This window comes from Danio aesculapii, chromosome 16 (assembly GCF_903798145.1).
Source record: "Danio aesculapii chromosome 16, fDanAes4.1, whole genome shotgun sequence".
Lineage (NCBI taxonomy): Eukaryota > Metazoa > Chordata > Actinopteri > Cypriniformes > Danionidae > Danio > Danio aesculapii.
In genome coordinates, this window is record NC_079450.1 from 6822325 (window position 1) to 6841596 (window position 19272).

Below are 19272 nucleotides of genomic sequence, written 5' to 3' on the forward strand. Positions count from 1 at the left end.
TAAAATAAAATATAAATCCATAATACAATTGTACTACTGATATTTATCATAATTAATGTTAATTATTGAGACATGTAATATCAGATTTATCAGTCAGACAAGGAGAGCCATATTATGTTTTATTTCTGATGTTTATTGAAGTTATGTTATATAGTAGTAATTAAATAAATAAATAAATAAATAATAATATGAAACTATAGTAATATCAAATTTATAATCAAATATAGTCATATAATATTATTAATAATTACTGTTGTCAACAATTATGATTGTTTATATATGAATGCATTTTTATGTAAAGAATTCATATATTTTTTATCATTATTTAATCATTTATTAAATATATTTATTTAAAAAATGATTATCAGTGCACTAATAATGTAAATAATATAATATAAATTAATACAAATGTTATGTTATTTATTAATTATCATTTAATATTTCATCATTAGTTCATTTTTGTCATTTAATGTGACGTCAGACTCGAGCAGAAATTGCAAATGATAATATTTCATCCTCATAAAGAGCCATATTATTATTCGTTTAATAATAATAAATAGTAAAGTAAATAATGACAATAATAGTACAATTATTTATTAATAATGATAATAATAATATAGTATAAATATAAACTATAATAATATTATCAACTTATTAAAATATAAATTCATATTAAATAATTATCAACAATAATTATTATTAATTTATATTTTGATTAATATTTTAATATTATATTATACATTTTATACAGGTATTATGTATGTTATGATAAAAGAATAATAGCAAATTAACAAAATATAAATCCAAAATAAAATTGTACTACTAATAGTTATCATAATTAATGTGAATTATTATTCATTTATATTTTAATTAATATTTTAGTATTATTATAATATACACTTTATACCGATATTTTATAATTATAATATAATACTACTAATAGTTATCATAATTAATGTTAATTATTATTCATTTATATTTTAATTAATATTTTAATATCATTATAATATACACTTTATACCGATATTTTATAATTATAATATAATACTACTAATAGTTATCATAATTAATGTTAATTATTATTCATTTATATTTTAATTAATATTTTAATATCATTATAATATACATTTTATACTGATATTTTATAATTATAATATAATATTACTAATAGTTATCATAATTAATGTTAATTATTATTCATTTATATTTTAATTAATATTTTAATATCATTATAATATACACTTTATACCGATATTTTATAATTATAATATAATACTACTAATAGTTATCATAATGTTAATTATTATTCATTTATATTTTAATTAATATTTTAACATCATTATAATATACACTTTATACCGATATTTTATAATTATAATAAAATACTACTTATAGTTATCATAATTAATGTTAATTATTATTCATTTATATTTTAATTAATATATTAATATCATTATAATATACACTTTATACCGATATTTTATAATTATAATATAATACTACTAATAGTTATCATAATTAATGTTAATTATTATTTACTTATATTTTAATTAATATTTTAATATCATTATAATATACACTTTATACCGATATTTTATAATTATAATAAAATACTACTAATAGTTATCATAATTAATGTTAATTATTATTTATTTATATTTTAATTAATATTTTAATATCATTATAATATACACTTTATACCGATATTTTATAATTATAATAAAATACTACTAATAGTTATCATAATTAATGTGAATTATTATTTATTTATATTTTAATTAATATTTTAATATCATTATAATATACACTTTATACCGATATTTTATAATTATAATAAAATACTACTAATAGTTATCATAATTAATGTTAATTATTATTCATTTATATTTTAATATTATTATAATATACACTTTATACCGATATTTTATAATTATAAAAAAATACTACTAATAGTTATCATAATTAATGTTAATTATTATTCCTTTATATTTTAATGTATTATTTTATTGTATGCATGGAATGTATTTATATTTGATTTGTTTTATTTTTCATCATCACAAAAGTATAATATTTTTATGATGCATACAATAATTATACCAAAATAATATGTAATATAAATTAATATAAATCTTACTCAAAATGATCAATTGTTTGATTATTTTTCATCATCACAGAAGTGTAATATTATTGTATGATACAAACAATAATTATAGCAAAATTATAACCAATATAAATTAATACAAATCTTATTTAAAATAAACATTTTCAATAATAAATAATCATTAATAAAATGTATTATTATTTTGGTCCTATCAGTATATGTGATGTCAGGCTTAACAAATGGACATTAACAAATTATATCTCCTCCATCCATAACGGACAGGAATATTCCCATGAAAAGCAGTGTTTAGGGAATTCCAGGGGTGGTGGTTGTTAATTTTGGGATTGATGGTGGTTTTCCGACTGGGGGAGGAGGAGAAAGCGATGCCTGCGCACCACACCTCAGTCTTGGGTCCCGCCGATTTGGGGAGCGTGTGAAATCCGTGGCACCTCTCCTGCATTCCTGGCTGAATCGCTGCCATATCTGTGATGGACTGAGGCAGAAGAGCAGGCAGCCGGGGATGAATACGGCTTAATCTTTACACAGGCCACATGTGTGCGCTTGATAACATGGATGCTTTCTTCCTGTGCTGGGTTATTCTCATCCGGCTGCCAGGTTGCTGCCTCGAACAGCCGTGTTTCGCTGCGATATTTAGCTTGCACCAGAAAAGAACGATGGCACCTCCTAAGGAGGGGGTTAATGCATGTTTTTGGAATTGGAGGCAAAAATTGCTGTAATTCCTGACACATTTCGAGAGACAGATACGGCGCCTTTTTGCTGCAGACAATATGTAAAAGCAACTATAAATGGGTGGCTCGCTCCTCACAGGCTGATTTTTGATATTTTTTTGTGATGGAGATGAGATGAGGTTGTTTTTGGGCATATTCATATTCATAGGGTTATGCGATATTGACAAATATATCTTAATATTTGTTTATTTATGGTACTAATTAAGCAATATTTTGCAGAGTGTGTTCTTGTGCTTGGCTGGTTTGGGCCTGTCATGCATCAATATATATATATATATATATATATATATATATATATATATATATATATATATATATATATATATATATATATATATAACTATATATAACTCGCCAATAGGTGTTAGCAAATCGTAGTCTTCATAAGTGATTAATTGAATTGGATTCAAGGGATTCATTCGAGAAGGCTGATTTATTCAGAAGCACTGTTTGGGCAGAGTCGGTTTCGTAGTTCATATTCCTAGGGTTGTATGATATCGACGAATATGATATCTTAATATTTTTTATTTACGATACTAATTTAGCGGTACTTTGCAGAGTGTGTTTGGCTGGTTTAAGCCTGTCAGAGATAAATATATATTACTCGCCAGTAGGTGTCAGCAAATCGCAGTCTTCATCAGTGATTTATTAAATTCTGTAGTCAAGCAATTCATTCAAGAAGGCCGATTCATTTAGAAGCATTGTTTAGGCAGAGTCATTTTTGTAGTTTAAATTCCTAGGATTGTGCGATATCGATGAATATGATAACTTAATATTTTTTTATTTATGATACTAATTTAGCGATACTTTGCAGAGTGTGTTCTTGTGCTTTGCTGGTTTGGGCCTGTCATATATAAATATTTATATAACTCGTCAGTAGGTGTCAGCAAATCGCAGTCTTCATCAGTGATTTATTAAATTGTTTATTCAATCAATTCATTCAAGAAGGTTGATTCATTTAGAAGCATTGTTCGGGCAGAGTCAATTTTGTAGTTTATATTCGTAGGATTGTGCGATTTAGACGAATTAAATATCTTAATATTTTTATTAATGCTTCTAATTAAGCCATATTTTGGCGAGTGTGGTTTTGTGTTTGGCTGGTTTAGGCCTGTCATGAATAAATAAATATAACTCGCCTGTAGGTATCAGCAAATCGTAGTATTCATGAGTGCTTCATTGAATTGGATTCAAGGGATTCGTTCAAGAAGACCTATTCATTCAGAAGCATTGTTTGGGCAGAGTCAGTTTCGTAGTTTATATTCCTAGGATTGTGCGATATCGATGAATATGATAACTTAATATTTTTAATTTATGATACTAATTTGGCGATACTTTGCAGAGTGTGTTCTTGTGCTTGGCTGGTTTGGGCCTGTCATATATAAATATATATATATAACTCGCCAGTAGGTGTCAGCAAATCGCAGTCTTCATCAGTGATTTATTAAATTGTTTATTCAAGCAATTCTTTCAAGAAGGCTGATTCATTTAGAAGCATTGTTTGGGCAGAGTCATTTTTGTAGTTTATATTCGTAGGATTGTGCGATTTAGACGAATTAAATATCTTAATATTTTTATTAATGCTTCTAATTAAGCCATATTTTGGCGAGTGTGGTTTTGTGTTTGGCTGGTTTAGGCCTGTCATGAATAAATAAATATAACTCGCCTGTAGGTGTCAGAAATTTGTAGTCTTCATGAGTGCTTCATTGAATTGGATTCAAGGGATTCATTCGAGAAGGCTGATTTATTCAGAAGCATTGTTTGGGCAGAGTTGGTTTCATAGATTATATTCCTAGGGTTGTGTGATATCGACGAATATGATATCTTAATATTTTTTATTTATGACACTAATTTAGCGATACTTTGCAGAGTGTGTTCTTGTGCTTGGCTGGTGTAGGCCTGTCACAGAAAAAATCGCAGTCTTCATCAGTGATTTATTAATTAGTTTATTCAAGCAATTCATTCAAGAAGACTGATTCATTTAGAAGCATTGTTCGGGCAGAGTTAGATTCATAGGGTTGTACATTTTAGACGAATAAAATATCTTAATATTTTTATTAATGCTACTAATATTTTGGAGAGTGTGTTTTTGTGCTTAGCTGGTTTAGGCCTGTCGTGAATAAATAAATATAACTCGCCTGTAGGTGTTGGCAATCGCAGTCTTCATGAGTGATTCATTGAATTGTTTATTCAATTGATTCAATCTAGACGGCTGATTGATTCAGAAGCATTTTTTGGGCAGAGTCAGTATATTTTATATTTATAGGGGTGTGCTATATCAAGGAATATGATATCTTAATATTTTTATTTCTGATACTAGTTAAGCATATTTTGCAGAGTGTGCATATGAGCGATTTATTGAATTGTTCATTCAAGCGATTCATTCAAGAAGGCTGAGTCATTCAGAAGCTGTTTTTGGGCAGTGTTGGTTTCATGAGTTCATATTTGAAGTGGTGTGGGATATTAACAAATATGATTTTTATTTATTTTTTTATTTCTGATATTAGTTAAGCGATATTTTGCATCATGTAGTTTTGTGCTTGGCTGATTTGGGCTTGTCATGGAAATATAAATATTACCCGCCAGTAGGTGGGGCAAAGTCCAGTCTTTATAAGTGATTCATTAAATTGTTCATTCAAGCAGTTCATTTTGGGCAGAGTCAGTTTCATGAAATCAAATTCATATGGGGTGTGCGATATTAAAATATGTTATCTCAATATTTTTATTTTTGAAACTAAATAAACAATATTTTGCACAGTTTTTTGTGCTTGGTTTAGGCAAGTCATGAATAAATAAATTTAACTCATCAGTAGATGTCGGCAAGTACCAGACTTTATAAGTATGAGTGATTCATTGAAATGTTCATTCAAAAGATTTATTCAAGAAGGCTGATTCATTCAGAAGCTATTTTTGTACAAAGCCTCCAGTTTCCCCCACAATCCAAATCATTAAGCAATATGACATGAGAGCTGTTATTTGTGTAAATGTGTTGTATATTTTATACAACAATTCAGTTATATATTTATACCGCCAGCTATTTTGATGAAAAATTACACATCTCATTGAGTTATGAGTGAATCTGTTTTATTGTATGAATCGAGTGAACCAATGGTTTACTTCCCTAATCAAAAGGAGACATGTTTACCTGCCCAGTTTGAATGAATCAAATGAATGACTCAGTGACTGAAATGACTCATGTTAAGGATTAATATATACATGAATCAATAAATAGTTGAAGAGTTCAGATGCAAACCCCTCTAAATCCATCAGACCTCTTTTCTTGTAAATGAGCATTTTCTATCAGGCGCTTTTGATTAGGTCCAGAAGTTTCATTTTATATGTAATGATAAGGTTATTAGCTAAATAAAATAACTTTTTTTCATAAATGTCACTTTAGACAATTCTTAGGTAGAATTTCTTTTGTGTCAAAACCAGCTAAATCCACTTGTGCTTCTTTTTGCAAAAACCTCTAATTCCACCTATGGGCACAAGACAGTGTAATTAGTTGCAAAATCACTAAAGATGCAATTAAAAATAATTTTATCAAACATAAAACACATTACACCACCTAAAATTCAGGTAAAGTTAAGTAAGTGGCGGTTCATTCCACTACGGCTCTTGATAAATGAGGGACTAAGCCAAAGGAAAATGAATGAATGTAATTTGTTAAGTGCATTGATCAATAACATTAAAAGTGACATTAATACAGTCTTAACAATCTTTTGTTATTTCTGATATTTGGGGTTTAGTTTTAATGTAAGTAGAGTAATGTAAACATTGTAAACTAAGCTTGTTAGATTCAAATAATGTAAACATTGGGATAAAAAAACTTTGACGTGTGTAAACATTAAAATAAAGTGAATAAAAACATATTCCCCTTGCCCACAGCTATCATAACATGCTATGTGCAAAATGCAATAACTAGAAAAATATTCTAAAATTCAAATGTTTTGGTGTATTGCAAGTAGAACAAAGCAAACATTGAGAAACATCAATATCCGTGCATTGTCCATTATTATAAAAAGTTTATCAAACACATGGTATAAAGTAATATACACAATATATAGTTTTATACATTACATTCATCTTTAAAAAATAGTTTACGTTAGCAAATAAAACTAAATAGGTTACTGTGCAAAAAAGGGGATGCCTCTCAGACACTTTTAGAAGCTGTCATTCATTCATCCTCATTCATTCGTCTCTTCTATTTATATCATTTCCCATTGACCTCTATGAAGAAATATTGCCCAACGTGACTGAAATTTCCTGCACTCACTGTTGACTTTCCTTTTTCTTGGTTGCGCCATGGCTCGCCAAAACGTGATTATCAATTGTTTCCTTCAGTTTGTTCGGTTCATATAACTTCACACTGGAACTGCTGCCTAAATGAAGGCATGTGATAGCGACACCCGGTGGTTATTTATTGAATTACTTAAGTTTTTGTATAGCGGGCCAGATTCTATTAATATTTATAAAAAGCCTCGCGGGCTGCCACAAAACTGATTGCGGGCCGCAGATGGCCCGTGGGCCGTAGTTTGGACACCCCTGCCTTAGCCCTTCCCCTAACCCCTACCCCTCGTTTTTCGCGTTCGTGTGAAGGGGTAGGAGTGTCCCAATTCTATTTAGCTTGAAGGTGTAGGGCTAAGGGGAAGGGGTGAAAAACCCTTTGAATGAAGATTTTTCAGGACCACACTCGAAACCAAGGAGTAAGAAAATTTCCTAAAATACACCAGCTACAGCAGCAGGATAGCTACACCCAGAAGTAAGGAGATCCACAAATGAGTATTTTTTGTCATTATTATGAATTTTTACAACAAACAAGCACATAAATAAATTCATAACCGCGTTTGTGCTTTACCGCCAATCTTAAAAAAAAAAAAACCTAAAATAAAAACCGCTAAATTTCGCAATCTGTAATCCATAATAATAATTCCTGTATGGCAGTCCCACAACATTCTGGCACTCGATGAATACCCCATAATGAATTCTATATTTAATCACATAAATGATTTCTTTCTGAAGCATCTTTTCGTAATGTACTGTATATTACACCACTTTCAGTCTTAAGAGTGATTACTTTTTCTTTGGGGGAGGGTTTAATAAGCAAATGCATTGCATATGCCTTGGAGTAACGATTGATGACCAACTAAACTTCTCTGACCACATTTCTAGAACTGCTCGATCTTGCAGATTCGCACTCTATAACATCAGAAAGGTCCGACCCTTCCTATCTGAACATACAGCTCAACTCATTGTTCAAGCTCTTGTTCTCTCCAAACTGGATTATTGCAACTTTCTACTAGCCGGGCTACCAGCTAATTCTATCAAACCTCTTCAGCTGCTTCAGAACGCAGCAGCATGAGTGGTCTTTGATGAACCCAAAAGAGCACATGTCACTCCGCTACTCACCCGTTTGAACTGGCTGCCAGTTGCTGCTCGCATCAAATTCAAAGCTCTGATGTTTGCTTACAAAGCGACCTCTGGCTTTGCTCCTTCGTATCTGCTCTCACTTCTGCAGATTTATGTGCCCTCCAGAAACTTGCGTTCTGTGAATGAACGTCGCCTCGTTGTTCCATCCCTAAGAGGGAAGAAATCACTTTCCCGAACTCTCGCATTCAATCTGCCCAGTTGGTGGAATGAACTCCCTAACTGCATCAGAACAGCCGAGTCACTTGCTGTCTTCAAGAAACAACTAAAAACTCAACTATTTAGTCTCCACTTTCCTTCCTATTCTTAACTGCCTCTCTGGCTATACCACTAACTGTACTCTCTCAAAAAAGAGATTACTAATGCTTTGCTTCTTAGACTTTACACACCTGAAACTTGTCTATAGCACTTATTCACTGCTGCTCTTATAGTTGTGTAAATTGCTTCCTTGTCCTCATTTGTAAGTCGCTTTGGATAAAAGCTGACTAAATGTAATGTAAATGTAAATGCAACATGTGATTATTAAGGATAATTAATCATCACATGTACAGTCAGTTTGATTAAAGCTTCTTTCAAATGTTTAAATGACAGATCTATTGAGAACAAAAACCTGTACTGAAATATTATTCACTTCTGTAACATTCTTGATGTTAGCTCCCACGTTACATATAGATCATTTACGTATTGCACATATTTATGCCTTCAATATAACTTCATCTACTTTTTGTCCCCATCTACTATTGTTTTGTTCCGAGGATTACTAAAACATTCTTTGTGATTGCATTACCATAAATGATTCTATAGCATGTGGGTGTGCAATTATGGCCGGTGTTTGTGTGGCCTTCAGCCTTGAGTTTGGTTGAAGCGCAGGTGTAGAGCTCCACTAGTTTAATGAGCAGACACGACTCCTGTCCCCTCACAACCACAACTGCCTCAATTAAAAAACACTGGAAATTAGCACTAAATTAATAGACTCACACTAATTGAATCTATCAGATGCAGTGGGTTGTATATCTGCTACACAGCATGTTCGGGTGGCTAACAAAGACCAAGCCAGTCAGATATCTATCTATCTATCTGTCTGTCCATCTGTCTGTCTATCTGTCTGTCCATCGGTTTGTCCATTTGTCTGTCTGTCTATCTGTCCTTTAAATTATTAATTAATTCATTCATTCATCTGCATGTGACATGTATTTGTCTTTTTGAAAGTATAAATTGTGTACTGTTTTGCTTTATACATTTATTAATCCATCCATCCACCTATCTGTCCGTCTGTCTGTTCATTCATTCATTCATTGATTTGCATGTTTCATGTATTTATGTCTTTTGAAAGTTTTAATTGTGCGCTGTTTTAATTTACTTATTTGTCCATCTATCCGTCTGTTCGTTCATATTTTCATTCATTCATTCATTCATTCATTCATTCATTCATTCATTCATTCAGTCAGTCAGTCATCTGCATGCTCTGTGTTTATGCATTTTTAAATGTTTAAATTTTCATCCATTCATTCTTTCATTCATCTGGAGTTCCATGTATTTATGTATTTTTTGAATATTTTAATTGTGTACTGTTTTGGTTTATTTATTTATTTGTCCATTTGTTCATCTGTATGTCCATCTGTCTGTTAGTTCATTTTTTCATTCATTCATTCATTCATTCATTCATTCATTCATTCATTCATCTGCATGCTCTGTGTTTATGCATTTTAAATGATTTAATTTTCCTTCATTCATTCATTCATTCATTCATTCATTCATTCATTCATTCATTCATTCATTCAGTCAGTCATCTGCATGTCTGTGTTTATGCATTTTTAAATGTTTTAATTTTCATTAATTAATTAATTAATTCATTCATTCTTTCTTTCATTCATGGATGTTCCATGTATTTATGTTTTTTTATGTTTTAATTGTGTACTGTTTTGGTTAATTTATTTATTTGTGTATTTGTTCATCTGTATGTCCATCTGTCTGTCAGTCTGTTAGTTCATCTTTTCATTCATTTATTAATTCATTCATTCATCTGCATGCTCTGTGTTTATGCATTTTAAATGTTTTAATTTTCCTTCCTTCCTTCCTTCCTTCCTTCATTCATTCATTCATTCATTCATTCATTCATTCATTCATTCATCTGCATGCTCTGTGTTTATGCATTTTTAAATGTTTTAATTTTCCTTCATTTATTCATTCATTCATTCATCCATCTGGATGTTCCATGTATTTATGTATTTTTTGAATGTTTTAATTGTGTACTGTTTTGGTTTATTTATTTATTTGTCCATTTGTTCATCTGTATGTCCATCTGTCTGTTAGTTTATCTTTTCATTCATTCATTCATTCATTCATTCATTCATTCATTCATTCATTCATTCATTCATTCATTCATCTGCATGCTCTGTATTTGTATTTTTGAATGTTTTAATTAAATACCGTTTTGGTTTATTTATTTATTTGTCCATAAGTCTGTCTGTTCGTTCGTTCGTTCATTTGTTTGTTCATTCATTCATTCATTCATTCATTCATTCATTCATTCAACCATTCATTTATCTGCATGCTTTATATATTTATGTACTTTGAATGTTTTAATTGTGTACGATTTTGGTTTATGTATTTGTCCATCTGTCCATTCATTCATTCATTCATTCATCTGCATGCTTTATGTAATTTTGAATGTTTTAATTAACTATGGTTTTGGTTTATTTATTTATTTGTTCGTCTGTCTGTCCATTCATTCATTCATTCATTCATTTATCTGCATGCCTTATATATTTATGTACTTTGAAGGTTTTAATTGTGTATGGTTTTGGTTTGGTTTGGTTTATGTATTTGTCCGTCTGTTCATTCATTCATTCATTCATTCATTCATTCATTCATTCATTCATTCATTCATTCATTTATTAATTTATTCATCTTCATGTTCCATGTATTTATGTATTTTTGAATGTTTTAATTGAATACCATTTTGGTTTATTTATTTGTCTGTCTGTTCATTCATTCATTCACTCATTCATTTATTCATCTACATGATTATGTATTTATGTACTTTGAATGTTTTAGTTGTGTACTGTTTTGGCTTCTGTATTTGTCCATCTGTCAATTCATTCATTCATTCATTCATTCATTCATTCTTTCATTCATCTCCATGCTCCATGTATTTTAATTGTGCACTGTTTTGGTTTATTTATTTATTTGTCTGTCTGTCCGAATGTCTGTCCATTTATTCATTCATTCATTCATTTATTCATTCTTTCATCTGGTTGCTTTCATGCTTTTTATTTATATTCTTTGTTTATTTACTTGCTTTAGTCTGCATTTGTCTGCTTTTGATTGACGTATTATTTATTTATTTGCATGCTTTATTATGTATCTGTCAGTATGGCTTATTTATTATATTAATTTTGATGTTGCTATTTATTTATTTTTGATCTCTCCTTTATTTAAAAAGAGAGAAGAGGTTCGTCAGTCTCTTATGAGAGATTTTGCTATGTGTGAACGCTTTGTCGCAATGATTATTTTAGCACGTATTTCGCCTTTGCTCTTTGATGTAGCTGTCGCACAAAGACATCAGAAATCATGACATCTGTTTGGAAAGCACGTTGTTTGTTTGCTGTAATAATGCATCTGCATCTCCTTCAGTCGCTCTTTAGTTCTTCAAGTAGATACAATTGTAATGTCAGACGCACCTCTAATTGAAAAGTTAATTATCTTTCTGAAGCCATCAGCTGTCACTAGCGAGGATCAGATACTGCTGTCCTCTCTGGGGACCCGCGTTATTTTGGTCGTAATGGTTTGGGACCCTATATTTCGTCGCTTGTGAGCGTTTGATCACTGAACAGACCATTTATAGCTCGCTGTTTAATTGAAGTCAAATTAGCGCTACTATACGCTGTTTCATTTCACGTAGGGATTGTTTTTTTAAACGTGGCTCCACTAACACAATCAAACTTTCCATTAGTCCACTTGTGTCTCTTGATGCCTTTGTTATTCTCTCATTACGCTGTATTTAAAAAAAGTCCACAGCTCCCAAAAAAAGCCATGAGTTAAAAAGTGTGTTCAATATTATGCCACTTGAATGCTTTACCTGGAAGTATTTCTCAAAATTATAGCATTCAATAAACTTTTTGTGGCAGAAAATGAAGTGACTGACCCAAAATAAAACTCTGTTCATTTTCTCCATCAGGACATCTGAGGTTGCTAATCGATTATCCTGTTCATTCATTCATTCTTTTTCCTTCGGCTTAGTCCCTTATTTATCAAGGGTCGCCACAGTGGAATGAACCACTAACTATTCCAGCATACGTTTTATGCAGCGGATGCCCTTCCAGCCGCAACACAGTACTGGGAAACACCCATACACTCTCGCATTCACACACACACTCATTGATAATGGCCAGTTTAGCTTATTCAATTCACCTATAGCGCATGTGTTTGGACTGTGGGGGAAACCGGAGCACCCAGAGGAAACCTTCGCCAACACGGGAAAACATGCAAACTCCACACAAGTGCAAACTGGCCCACCCGAGACTCGAATCAGCGACCTTCTTGCTCTGAGACGACAGTGCTAACCACTGAGCCACCGTGTCACCCATGTTAATTCAACGTAGGCTTAATAGTGTAGTAATTCAAGAAAAACTACATTACCCATGATTCTTCATGAAAATTCCCACCAATCAGAGGGTTGACAGGTAGCAAAGTGAACCAAGGGATCTTTAGCTCCGCCCACTTCCATGAACAACTGCAAATTACACAGTTACAAATCCCTCCCAGGATACTTCAATATTTGTGTAAGCATGCACACTATTGTGTGTTTTTAAGATTACAAGATGCTTGTGTGTAAAGCAAAAACGTAGCACATTATTATTTGTGTTTGAAAAAATTTAATTAGGATTAATTCATAGTGATTCTTCATTTATAGTCAGATTGAATTAGTCAAATAATGGGAATTACTTTATTTTAAAGCAATGAAAATACTGAAATTTTTCTAATTAATAATATTTGAATAATTACTTTACCCGTAAAATCATCCTACTCATTTTAGAATTGTTTTTGTGATAATTGTTTCTTTTCAGTGTACAGTATTTGTTTAGCTGTAGATCTTAGAGCCATCTGGCGAAAATACATGTCTCGTTTTTACAGTTTAAGTACTGAAAAACAAAGTATAACATTTATTTATTTATTTATTTATTTATTTATTTATTTATTTATTTGTCTATGTATTTGTCATTCATTCATTTTCTTTTCGGCTTAGTTCCTTTATTAATCCGAGGTCGCCACAGAAAAATGAACTGCCAACTTGTTAGTTGTGTTTTATTTATTTATTTATTTATTTGTGTGTGTGTGTGTGTTTGTTTATGTTTGTTTGTTTATGCATGTGTTTTGTTTGTGTGGTTGTTTATTTATTTGTGTTTTATTTATGTATCATTTGTTTGTTTGCATGTGTTTATTTATTTATTTATTTGTTTATTCATTTATTTGTGTGTGTTTGTTTGTTTGTTTGTTTATTGGTGGTTATTTCTTTGTTTGTTTGTGTGTGTTTGTGATTTGTGTGTGTGATTTATGTGTGTGTGTGTGTGTGTGTGTGTGTGTGTGTGTGTGTGTGTGTGTGTGTGTGTGTGTGTGTGTGTGTGTGTGTGTGTGTGTGTTTGTTTGTTTGTTTGTTTGTTTGTGCACATGTTTTGTTTGTTTATAGTTTGTGTGTGTTTTAATTAATTTATTATTTTGTTTTGTTTGTTTGTTTGTGTTTGTTTGTTTGTTTGTGTTTGCTTGTTTGTGTTTGCTTGTTTGTGCATGCGTTTTGTTTGTACATGTGTTGTTTGTTTGTTTGTTTATTTATTTATCATTTGTTTGTTTGTGTGTATTAATTAATTAATTAATTTATTTATTTGTGTGTGTGTGTGTTTGTTTGTGTTTGATTGTTTGTTTGTGCATGTTTTGTTTGGTTTGTTGTTTATTTATTTGTGTTTTATTTATTAATAGTTTGTGTGTGTTTTGATTTAATTATTATTTTATTTGTGTTTTGTTTGTTTGTTTGTTTATTTGTATGTGTTTGGTTGTTTGTTTGTTTGTGCATGTGTTTTGTTTGTGCATTTATTTATTTATTTATTTATTTATTTATTTATTTATTTACTTATTTATTTATTTATTTATTTATTTATGTGTTTGTTTGTATTTGTTTGTTTGTTTGTGCATGTGTTTTTTGTTTGGTTGTTTATTTATTTTTGTTTTGTTTGTTTGTTTGTTTTATTTATTTATTTATTTATTTATTTATTTATTTATTTATTTATTTATTTATTTATTTATTATAAATATTTTGAGGTTTAGTTAGTTAGTGTGTTATATGTAAGCTGTAAAGATATACAGGTAAAGTCAGAATTATTAGTCCCCCTGAATTATAAGCCCCCCTATTTATTTTTTTTTTCCCAATTTCTGTTTAACAGAGAGAGGATTTTTTCAGCACATTTCTAAATAGTTTTAATAACTCATTTCTAATAACTGATTTATTTTATCTTTGCCATGATGACAGTAAATAATATTTTACTAGATATTCTTCAAGACACTTCTATACAGCTTAAAGTTATAAAGTTAACTAGCCAGGTTAAGGTAATTAGGCAAGTTATTGTATAATGATGTTTTTTTTTCTGTAGACTATCAGAAGAAAAAATTGTTTAAAAGGGATAAATATTTTGGCCTTAAAATGTTTTTTAAAAATTAAAAACTGCTTTTATTCTAGCTGAAATAAAGCAAATAAGACTTTCTCCAGAAGAAAAAATATTATCAGACATACTGTGAAAATTTCCTTGCTCTGTTAAACATCATTTAGGAAATATTTAAAAAGGAAAAAAAAAATCAAAGGGGGGCTAATAATTCTTCAACTGACTTCAACTGTATATATAAACATTAATTAAATACATCTGAGTACAAGTACCTCTGAGTATTCATTCAGAAATTTGCAAAATCTGTAAAAAGGTTGTGAAAAGCAGGAAGATTTCACTGGAAATCAATGTGCATTTAGTTACTGTGAAAATTGTAGAGTATTGCTCTTCTAAATGCTTTAGATGCATGAAACTCATCTAAATGAAGAAATGCTGAGAAATTTGGTGTGCTAAATAATTCTCAATCAGTTTTTATAGAGCATTTCATACAATACAGATTCAAAGCAGCATAAAATAATAAAACCAATGATGAAAATGCCAAACATAAGAGAAATTAAAATTCTCTCAATCATCTGTTTCTTCTCTCTGAAATAAATTCAGCTCATGTTAGTTCAGTGTTTATTCAGTTCAGCTAAATAACCGTGTGAGTTAGGAGAGCTGAAGTGAAGGAATTAAAGAAAAACAATATCTTAAATGATTCACAGTTAAGCTGATGCTACATTTTCTGTTTTTTCTTCTCCTTCTCCAGATGTGATCAGAGAATCAAGAGCTGACCTACAAGATCTGAAAGTTTTCTCATGGCGATCTGGTGAGTTTAATTATCTTTAATAGTTTTATATTATAAGTCAGTATCTTTAGGTCACGGCTGATAATAATTCAAGATGCATTTTTTCTATCACTCATACAGTAGATAAAGCAGTTGTATGCTTTGTCAATCATCTGCTACAATTAAATGTGGGCGTTTTTTTTTTTTTCCCCTCACTTTTATAGTTTGGGTCATTGCAGTCAGTTGACATTTCAATGTATTTTATTAAATGCAGTGTGTTCTCCATGGTAACTAATAAGTTATTAATGCTTTTTATATACATCAGAGTTATTAATGCAGTGTGGTTTGTATATTAGAAGTCTGTCTTTTATCATGTGTGCGCCCAGAATGGAGATTATTTATATCACTTTAATTGAATTGCACTTGCATAATGTGGCAGACATTGTTCAGTCTTTCAGCTGAAATTCTTTCAGACAGTTTAAAATGAGACATCTTTCTCTGTACAGTATTCCCACGGCATGAAACTAGCGACACATTCAGAAATCAGTTTTTACTGTAATTAGGGAAATGCTCTAAATGTCTTTTTGAGTCTTCATACCACTACAATGAATTCCACGCTTTTGATATTACTAGCATTTACTCATTGTATTGAACAGTACCTGGCGTTTTCGCTCTTTGTTGTGGCACTTTCTGTTTCTAAACTCCTACGACTTACTTGAAACAAACCATCGCTGGTCTTTCCACAACAAGCTCAAGGTGCTTTGTGTTGATTTCTGCTTCTATTTACAATACGATCAACTCAGAAAGCCATACAAAAAAACAAAACAAAACCCTGACCCTGTTTGTTCACAGTGAATTCATATTTACGGCGGCATCTTGTTTGCAAGCTGTTGATGGGCATCTTGTGAAACTGAATGATTGCGCTGCATTATGCATTCAAATTAGCAACAGTTGAGACTTTTAAGTTGTATTCGCTCTGTTAACCCGTGCTAGACATTTCCTTAAGAGTGCAATTAACTAATTCGGTGCATCCAAAACAAAGCGGGTTATTTTAAACTGTAGCTGTTTTAAAAGAATCAAGGTGCGAAAGGAAACGTTTGACCTTAAGTTTTTTGCGGTTGCTTTCACGTTCATTTTGGGGTTTTTCCTGCCAATTATAAAACATGCAACGGTATTGTGGTCATGAGCACTTCTGAAACTCTGAGCTGTCAATATTTGAGGTAAATATGGTTCGGTTGTTAAAAGAAAACTCTACTTTTTAAAAAAGGCTTCATCACTCACCTATTTATCATACACCCGGCGCAGGACGTGTTTGGCGCGATTTGTTGCTATTTTCAGACCAGCGTAACCCTAATTTTCATGTTTTGGGCCATGTTGTTTAAATAGCAAATCCATTTATGCCACTTTGTGGAATCATGGGTGTGCTGGTCTATACAGGAGGTGTGTTAAGGCGCATTGTTAATGCGTTGCTATAGTGAAGAACTGAAATAGACCGTGCCATTGACCATCTAAAAGCTGGTCTGAAGTCCAGTATCGAGCGCATTAGTTATTTGCCTATGTAGGTCCAAACGCTTACACATTGCTTAATACACACAGGATCTACAGCAATACGCAAAAATCTTTACATATGAAAAAAAATTAAAGGATTAAAATGTTACGAAAATTATGTCTGCGCCAGTGGTGTAGTGGTTAGTGCGTCGACACATGCACTCCGGTGCTCGCGGTGCCCGAGTTCGATTCCGCCTCGCGAACCTATGCCGATCCTTCCCCTCTCTCTCTGCTCCCCATGCTTTCCTGTCAATTCTCTCTACTTTCCTTTCCAATAAAGGTGAAAGAAATAAATATTATTAAAAAAAAAAATGTTACAGAAATTATTATTTTCTACATAAACATAAATACCACTACATCCTAGCGACTTTGTTCAGTTTATTCATGACAATTTGCTTTTGTATAATGTTATTATTATTAGCAGTATTATTTATTATATGCATATTTATATTTGTTTTAATAAAAACAAGTTTAGATTTTCCACCAGTCAGGTTTTGTCAACCCAGGCTCATTCTGAGAACGTAGTCCCGGGGACGTTTCTGGAGACCGCAAAATACGTCCCGGGAGGTACGTATTTTTGCAGTTTTTGTTTTCGCGAGTCCGCGAGAGGCCGCTGTGCGCGCTTTTTCCCGCGCCGTTCTCGCGTAAACCCGCTAGAGGCCGCTGTTGAACGACCTTCCGCCTGTCTGCCTGGATGACGGAATGATTGAACGTGCGACCGGCCAATCGGCTGACCCACCTTCCTCCGTCCCTAAACCCAACCAACGACGATTCACAAAAGCCGTCCAGAAAAAGAAAAGCCCTCGTCTGATTTTTACCACGTTTTCGGATTTTGACTACATTCTCACCCTGTGACGAACTTGTTCACTTCATTTTTTGGATTTTGTTTTTGTTTTCTTACCTGATTTCCGGAACCGATCTTCCCCGGACTCGAACCCGGTCGTCGTCGTGGTCAGCCCCTCTCTGCCCCTCGAGTCCGCCAGAGTACACGAAGAGCTAACCGGACAAACTGGTTGCAGTGGGAAAGCCCTCCACACGGAGGCGAGCGGCCGGCCAGCGTCGAAGGTACGCCGTCACACCGCCCCGCAGCGTTCGCTTAAAAAAATGAAATGCAGCCGTACATACAACACCATTTCCTTATCCACGCAAGTAAAGGAGTAAAGAGTAAAAGTAAAGTAAAGAGAAAGTAAAGAGGCCGAATGGAGGAGGCTCGTTCTTTATCCTCACGCTGCAGATGCTCTGTTTAACTGTTTACTCCACAGTGAAGCGTTCAGTTTTTCCATTTACAAAGTCCGCCATGTAAATAGCAAATGCGCTCATGACTCTTAAAGGGAATAGGAGATGAGACTCTGAGGGTAAATAACCCAAACACTTGCTGCTCAAAAAAACGAAGGGAGCACTTAAACAACACAATGTAACTCCAAGTGTTTGTTCCCTTTATTATGTTTGAGCAGTATATATTACATTAAAGTTGACATGAGTAATTTCCTAATTTATTTCATAATATTTAGAAATAAATGAAAAAGCATTACTTTGAATCATTTTAGTTAATGCATTTGAAAATGATCGCTCATTGCAATACAACATAACAGTGAACAGTGGAGTTCAATGCTGAACACACTAGTCCAGCAGAATCTGCCTTTGACTTAATTCGCTCACCAAAGTCTCTGCATTGTCCTCTATGTGTCAGATGGCAGTATGTACATTTAAACTAAATTTGATTAACTTACAATGTTTAATTGACAAATTTAATTTCTGTTAGCTTTTAACAATTAAAGATACAAAAGGTTGCATTAGATGTGAAATGACAATCTTAGATGGGATGGGGGGGCCAAATCAAAGGTTAATATGGGCCAACTTTGGCCTGCAGGCCCTAGTTTGGTAATGTCTGACCTAGAAAATAGCAACATTTCATTTTCTGTTGATCTCAGTATACAGTGCAACTAAAGAAGAGCTTTAAATAGGAATACTATCGAAACTCTTTGGTCATTTTTGTGAGAAATGCTAATGGTCTAATTTGATTCAAGGGTT